The 7,664-nt window shown below is 36.0% G+C and overlaps 1 long non-coding RNA gene across 1 annotated transcript; it reads left to right on the top strand.

The window, feature by feature from the left end:
• The first annotated feature begins 3,408 nt into the window (after window positions 1-3,408).
• LOC127640020 (uncharacterized) lies at window positions 3,409-4,260 on the top strand. The gene is made up of 4 exons (XR_007970048.1): window positions 3,409-3,564; window positions 3,642-3,810; window positions 3,898-4,057; window positions 4,166-4,260. It is a non-coding gene; the product is annotated as an uncharacterized LOC127640020 (long non-coding RNA).
• Window positions 4,261-7,664: the final 3,404 nt, after the last annotated feature.

Here is a 7,664-nt window from a genome sequence, read left to right as displayed (position 1 = left end):
AATTTGCTCTGCTACAGCTTGTGTGCCATGAAAGAGTTTCTGAAGGTGTCCATTCTGGGACTCATATAAGAATGCACTGTGACTCCATAAAGGACCCCAATTTTTTACAGATACTGCTGCATGTACAAGTATGTGGACATTATAAGACACATGACACTTTCCATACAGAGACTCAAAGCGGCCCACAAATGATTTTAAAAGGCCATCAGCTTTGTCAATGTCATGGGGGGGAATTGAATCTTGAAGGAGAATGTATGTGGCCTGTACTAGAAGTAGTAAATGGTCAAGATTTTCTGGGTAAAATGCCGAACAAACAGGGAAGGCTGTAAACTAAGAAAAAGTGTCTGTATTCCGAAGCTTTCCAATATTTATGCAAAGAAATTGAACGGGGTGGTCTTGTTATACTTGCAGGTGGTTTAATGGCAAGTAACCTTCTTTCAGTTTGCTCGACTTCTCTTCCAATGTACCAAGACTCTGTATGGTATTTGGAGTCAAACCATAGGGTAGTCAGCTGGCGACAAACACCAAGTAATATGCCATGCATGTAATCATATCCAAATCCAGTAACCATGTTAAAAAACATCAGCAGCATTAGAGGAGATGGACCTTTTACACCATTTATGCATGTTTCCGAATCCACAGCTTGCTGAGCATCTTTAGTGTGTTTTTTGTGTGATCTTAGCTCTGGCTCCGTTGACTGCAAAGGATACACCCTTGTAAACCCATTACCCTTTTCTACAACTTCACCCTTTTGATAACACCAGTTACAACCATGCTCTCCATTAAATTGCTTGACGTTCTGTACAGCACAACGAGCCACTGAATCACAAATGCAAAGCAAACTGTAAACATGGACTACTGATTTTTCACCTTTCCACTGACAAGGTAACCCTTGGTTTTCAAGACTTCGCAATTCATTAACAAATGATTGCAGAAACGAGTTCATTTCTGGCTTTCTTGGCCCAAACCACAAACCACCAAGAATGACATGCTTTGCCCTCAGATTAGGGGGGAGCTCGTTGATTGTAACTTGAAGTGGCCAGATATGAAAAGGAGAAGATTTGAAAATTGGAACACCATCAACATTCCATGACACTGAAATATTCGCCAAATTTGGGTCATTTAGTGCATCAATAGATTTGTACATAGTGCCATCAAATATGTCTTCAACGTTGCGCTTTGTCCTTGACCATTTGTAATTCAAAGACTGACAAAAATCTGTATTCTGAAATTTACCTCTTAATTGATCTGCAATAGATAACTTGATAAAGACAGAGCCAGATTTGATTAGGTTTTCCATGTCCCCTGGGGCACCATTGCATGAAGCACAGTGGGTGGGGATTTCATTACCAAAGAAATATTGGCAGGATGGGCAAATATACTGGACTTCAAAAGTGTCACAGTGAAAGGATTTCATGAACTTGTATAAGCTATCTGGAACGCCATTGGTTGAATTAGGACAGTGGAGATTGATAAGATCTAACAAGTCACTCAAAGCCACTTTGGATGTTGTATGCCTGAGGCTGTAGGCAAGTATAGACAGGAGAGATTCTTCATTAGTGATTTTGGCATTTGGATATATCTTTTCCTCACTGGCACACCACTCCTCTCTTTCTTCTGTGCTTCCCTCACAAACTGCACTGTGGTTTCTGACAATCTAGAAAGTAAATATTGCACTTATTACAAGCTGACACATAAAGAAGAAAAAAAAGTGTGAGGCTATAGACTAGTACATATTCTAAACTTTATTCTCACATGAGTCTGTGGAAAGTTCTCATAAGCTGTGCTAAAAACATCATCCTCGTCATCAGCAGAAAAGCTTTCCTGTCAGAAATTGTGCATTTATTACACATTAAAACAAAATATATGAACACAGATATTTACAAATGTATGCAAAAAACATTGGATAAAAAGAAAAGATCAGAAATTCTTCTCACATCAGCATCTGAAAAGTTCCCATCAGCATCGCTGACGACCTCATTCTCATCATCAGTAGAAACGTTTCCCTGTGAGACATGTACAGCTATTGGACCACTAGTTTTATGCATGTACTATACTTTTACATTTTTATATGTACTGGCTGAAAAAGGAACAAAGAATTGCCAACCTTATGACAATAAAGAAGCGCAATTCTAAAGAAGAAAAAATAAAAAAACTATTCTCACATGAGCATCAGGGGAGTTCCTGTTAGACAGGAATAAGCCATGTCTTGTATGATCTTCTCTTTTTTGCGCCTGAAGAAGAAGAAAGAGCAGAATTCTTGCTTATTTGATTAATGTCAATATGTAATTCTACAATAAGAAAACAATTGCCTAAATTACAGTTATTTGCATATTATTCTGAATTCAGCAACCTATTATATTCTGTGTCCATCGCCTTTTTGTAGCTGCTGGAACAGGTGCATCTTCATTTAAGTACACTTTATACTCCATTTGTATCCTTCAAAAAGAAACAATAGTGTTATTTCTTTGTAAACATAATAAAGAATATTTTTGTTTTGCATTATCCGAATAGCTTAAACCAAATTGTAATATGAGAACATTTTCTAAAAATGACTATAATAACGAATCTGGGTATTTATAAAATTGAATTAGGAACATAGGATTCATATATATACATTTTTAGAAGGCTATTTTTTTAAAGAAAATAAAAGTTGTCGCGAAAGACTTGTGTTTTAAGGAATCTGTTGAATAAGAGTCTTTCACCCTGAAAAAGACGCTCGTGTAATTTACATAAAGAACCGGTAAATGAATCTTTCTAGAGATTCGATTCACTGAGGTGACGTGTTTCATTGACGCCCTACTCGCTACATGTAGCCGATTCACGTCATTCAACTGTCACTTTGTCTTGTGAAGGTAAGTCCGCCTTTTTTATTATAATAATTGTATCGTTATAATGCTTTAAATTACTGTTCTGTTATACATTTCTAAATGAATGTGTATTTGTAACACTAAAACATATGAAAATGTTTTTTTTGTCTGTTTTTTTTTTTTTGCTGCCGGCACATTATAGGCTTATATAGCTAACGTTATATACCGCCTATATCAATTTTTTTTTAAGAAATGACTATAAAAAATGAGCTTTATCTATTGTTAACAAAACACATTACTTTGTTTTGTATTTCATCACTAGTAATTGATATTATTGTACCTTTTGGTTACCTTAAAATAGAAGTAAATTATCTGCACCGGACGAGACCGTGAGAGTCGCTGGCTGGTTGCCGTTAAAGGTAACATTGTTGTCATGGATACAGTCAGCTGAAGGCAACAGATGAATGTGAATGATGAGACTTTACACCTTTGGATTAATATAGGCCTATATTTTATTAATGTATAAATGTATTTATGTTCAATTGTATGTAAGTAAATATGTATGCATGTAATTATTTATTTATTTATTTAGAAAATGAACAAAACATGGGTTCTGGTGGAATGGAGGGAGGAGCCTCCCACCTATGATATTGTCCCTAAAAAGGACATACTAAAAAAAAGTTTGAACCTGGAGATGTTGTGGATGTGGTTTATGAAGAGGAAAGTTCCCCAGCCACAGTTATAGATATTGATGGTAAAAGTTCAGCAAACAAGACTCAGTCATGATATAGAAGATATGTATTTCCTACTTGAGTATTTTTGTCCCTTTAGAGAGCAAAGAAACCCTCAGGAGGAGGATGTTCAGGCTAGAGGGAAAAGAAAAAGTCAGCCATGTTTGCAAAATGATGCAAAAAGAGTGGCAAAGAAAAAAAAAACTTACACTCCAACTCAGTCCCCATCTCACTCATCATCTGATCAAGAGCCTCTGGTCAAACATCAAGTATACATCTTTTAAATACTTTTATTTTTCATTATGCTTTTTTAAATCACAAATATTAAGATACTAATATTGTGTGTCCATCTTTAGGTCATCCGCAGAAAGGATAGTATTTTAATGCAGGAAATAAACAACATGGACAGTCAAGCTGGAGAGCCTTCAAGCCGAGAAACTCGACTTGAGAAAGAAATTCTCAAATTAAAAAAAGAAAATGAAAATCTAAGAGCACTTAATATATCTCTGCAACAAGGTTTTTTTTTCTTCATATATCTGTATTTCTGTCTATCCATCTATATATCAATTTATCTGTCAGTGTGGTAGTCTGTAAGTAATCTTTTTTCTTTTCTTTGTTTTAAAGAAATTCTTCCAATGCTCAAGTCCATGAAACAGGACACTCTTACTGTTAATCAACAACCACAAAATAGTTCAAGCCAGAAGAATCCCCCTGAAAAGGTGAATAAAAATATATTTGTTTGTTTATATAGCCTATATTCACGTAAAGTGTTGTGCAGAATTCGTAGAAGCCATGTTAATTTCTTCATGTATCATTTAACTTTTGTAACTTAATACAAACTTGATTACCCCCTTGTCTATAAAACAGCTGGCACACTAAAGCAAAATATATCACTTTTTTGTAGAAGAATCTAACAAGCCTCACACTTTTGCACAGTATGTAGTCAACGTTACATGCTTTTAGATATAGTGCCCCTAACTTTTTTTCTTGACAGACACATGGGCTAGGAATTAGTCCAACTGTCCTGACAAGTTGTGGATGGGGTGGCACATCATCTTCTGCCATGGTAAAAGATCTGGCGGTGGCAGTGTTTGGGAGAGACACGTTGGCCACACATGGGCTGTCTGGAAGAGCTGGCAATGCTAACAAAGACGCTATAGCAAAGCCAGCTCTTGACCAGGACAAAGTTGTGCTGATCCTAGGTAAGTAAAGTGTCCTTCTTTTTTTCTTTACGCAAACATGATGTTGCAGTTACAGTGCAAAATTGTAATCATATGTTATCACATATGATAAGTAGAATTGCATTTACAGACACAGTACAGAAAAAATTTCCGGATGTTCCAAAAAAGTTCATCAGGGCAGCACTAAGAGAGAAGTTGAATGATGAGCACAAGTTACGAGTAAGGTAATAATTTGTCATACACACCACACACACACACACACACACACACACACACACACACACGCTCATGCTCTCTCTCACACACACACACGCTCATGCTCTCTCTTACACACACACACACACGCACACACGCTCATGCTCTCTCTCACACACACACACGCTCATGCTCTCTCACACACACATACACATGCTCTCTCTCACACACAATCACACACACACACACACTTTTTTAACTCCCCCTTTTTTCAGGAAAACAGTGTAGAGGCTTCATTTGACTGATAGAGCAACATTTGGCTGCATGCACGTGAATTGGACTCCGCTTCTCTCTGCTCTGCAGTTTCAATAAATAAAATAAATAATTTGTAATAATACATTGTTTGTTGTGAAGTTATTTCCCCTGCATGAATCCAGCAGAAGACAACTTGCAAAGTCCTGCATAATTGCATATATATCCTGCACAACAGTCCTACAGGAAGTTTGAAAATTATATTTTAAAACCCTGCAGGGATATAATTCCTGCAGGATATAATTCCTGCATGTTTTACTTCATAAAATTCCTGCAGGTATTCCTACAGGAAAACGAGCTGAAAATCCTGTAGGAAATCTGCATAATATGCCTGCAGGATTCCTGTAGGTTATTTTTGTAATTGCCCATCCCTAGATGTTACAGGTATAATAAACCTTCATAATCCGAAATGCAAATGCCGTTATTTTGCGTCTCTCGCTCTGGCTTGTAATCGACAAAGCTGTCAAACGGGGCAATTTGCAAGCGTGCAAGGTTGGATCGGTCTTTTTACGTTTGAATCATTTTCAGTGTATTCAACATCTATGTTCAATGCGAGCGGTGCAATATGAATCCAATCAAATGCAATGAGTTTCACTCTTGTTCGTCTTATTATCGAGTGTCAGGTGATGTTTCTTCCGTATTAATCTACCTGTGCATAACATGCATAAACAAGCATCCGGGCATTCAAACGGTTTAAAAAAAAACAGCTTAAAAAAGATCTGAACAGCGTCAAATTTCACAGAAATGTGCTTAAAAGTGACACACTTCCTTCCGCCAGTTGATGGCGCTACGACTGTGACCCACAATAGTTACATCAAAGTGATCAGCCTGCAAGGACAAACATTTGGCTCAATTTTGATGTTTTTAATTTTATGCACGCAGAAGATATGAAACATTTTTTTTATTCCAAGGACAATATTTTGTCGCTTCGCCATGGCAACACCCTTCGATATGTCTTGGCATGATGTCGCCCACATTTGGTAGCTGTACCATTAAATCCCTGGGAGGAGTGTTTCAAATTTGTCAGTATGCCTTTTTCAAACAATTCAAAATTGCCAACTTCCTTTTGGGCAGAACCTATGACTGTGAGCGCGAAAGTTGTCCGGCTTGATGAGATCTATATGTGTACACAGTTTGGTGACTGTACCTCAAAAGGGATGTGCTAGATAGCCCCCCCGAACATGCCCATGATCTAGGTGGTGCCAAGAGCCCCCGCCCTAATGTCTAGCGACTCTTCGCGCATGTTATGCACCCCAAAAGTACTGAAAACCTTGAAAAGAAGAGTAATAATGTTCTTTTGTGTGAGAGTATTTATGACTTCGTTCTCGCAGAGTTATTTGACTTTTATGTTATATTGATTTCAGCCTTACAATATGCTCTAAACTAAAATGTCAATTGTATTTATGTTTTTATAGCTGTTGGGTAAACAAGTGAACAACATGAAACCACCTCAGCCAATATTCAGACAAGAGAAAACTGTATAATCAATGAACTGTGTTCTCTGATGTCACATGTTTGTGTTTACAGGTTATTAATATAAACAATTTATTGCAATATTTGCATGTTTTTCTGATAGTTTTCAGTTTAAATTTTTTTGAAATTCCATGAATTGTTTTATTGTTGAAATCTTCCTGAAAAGACTTTTTAATGGCAGATTTCATTGTGACAATTTACCTCATGATGTGTTTTAATGAACAATGGCCCGCTCTACTATCTTTTGTATATTTATTAACTTTCTTTTATATAGTGTTTTTTCTTTTTACAATAAAGATTGTGAATTATAGTATTGACTCCTGCAATTGAGCATAAACTCTTCATTAAAATACATTTAATATTTCATGATCAACTCTGTGAAGATTTTTGGACTTTTTCAATATAAAACATTTTAACAAGTGAAATTCAATAAAAAAAAATTATTTAATTTAAATTAAATGTCTAACTGTCACAACACAATTAAAAGCATAAATGGTAATCCAGAGGAAAATAAAGTAATTTCTGAGGAAACAGAATCAAGAGTGTTTGATTATCGTCTCATTAATCCTGCGTACACCACCTCATCCTCTTCTGGAACTTTCTGTAGGAAAACACAAGACACAGAAGACACAATAAGAAATATGATAATGATATATTCTCAGATTAATAATCGAGATTAATGCACATTTATTGAGAATATAGTTTCAGTCAGCAGTACTTCACAAACTCTTTGGCTATAAATCATGATTATAATGTGAATATTGCTCATCTGTGTGTAATACATGTTTTATTTGAGTAAAGTGAGATGTTGTTGGGTAATGTTTAAAATGAAAGGATTATGAAGATTAATGATTAAGTGTCTCTGCATTCACGGCGCGTACTGTAGATACAGTGTCTTTAACTCTTTGTCTGCTAAATTAATTTATTATGTATTTCAATTTAAAAGACTGAAGTAATATAAG

Source organism: Xyrauchen texanus, chromosome 48 (genome assembly GCF_025860055.1).
Source record: "Xyrauchen texanus isolate HMW12.3.18 chromosome 48, RBS_HiC_50CHRs, whole genome shotgun sequence".
In the NCBI taxonomy this organism is placed as follows: Eukaryota; Metazoa; Chordata; class Actinopteri; order Cypriniformes; family Catostomidae; genus Xyrauchen; species Xyrauchen texanus.
This window is presented reverse-complemented; position numbering and strand designations above follow the sequence as displayed.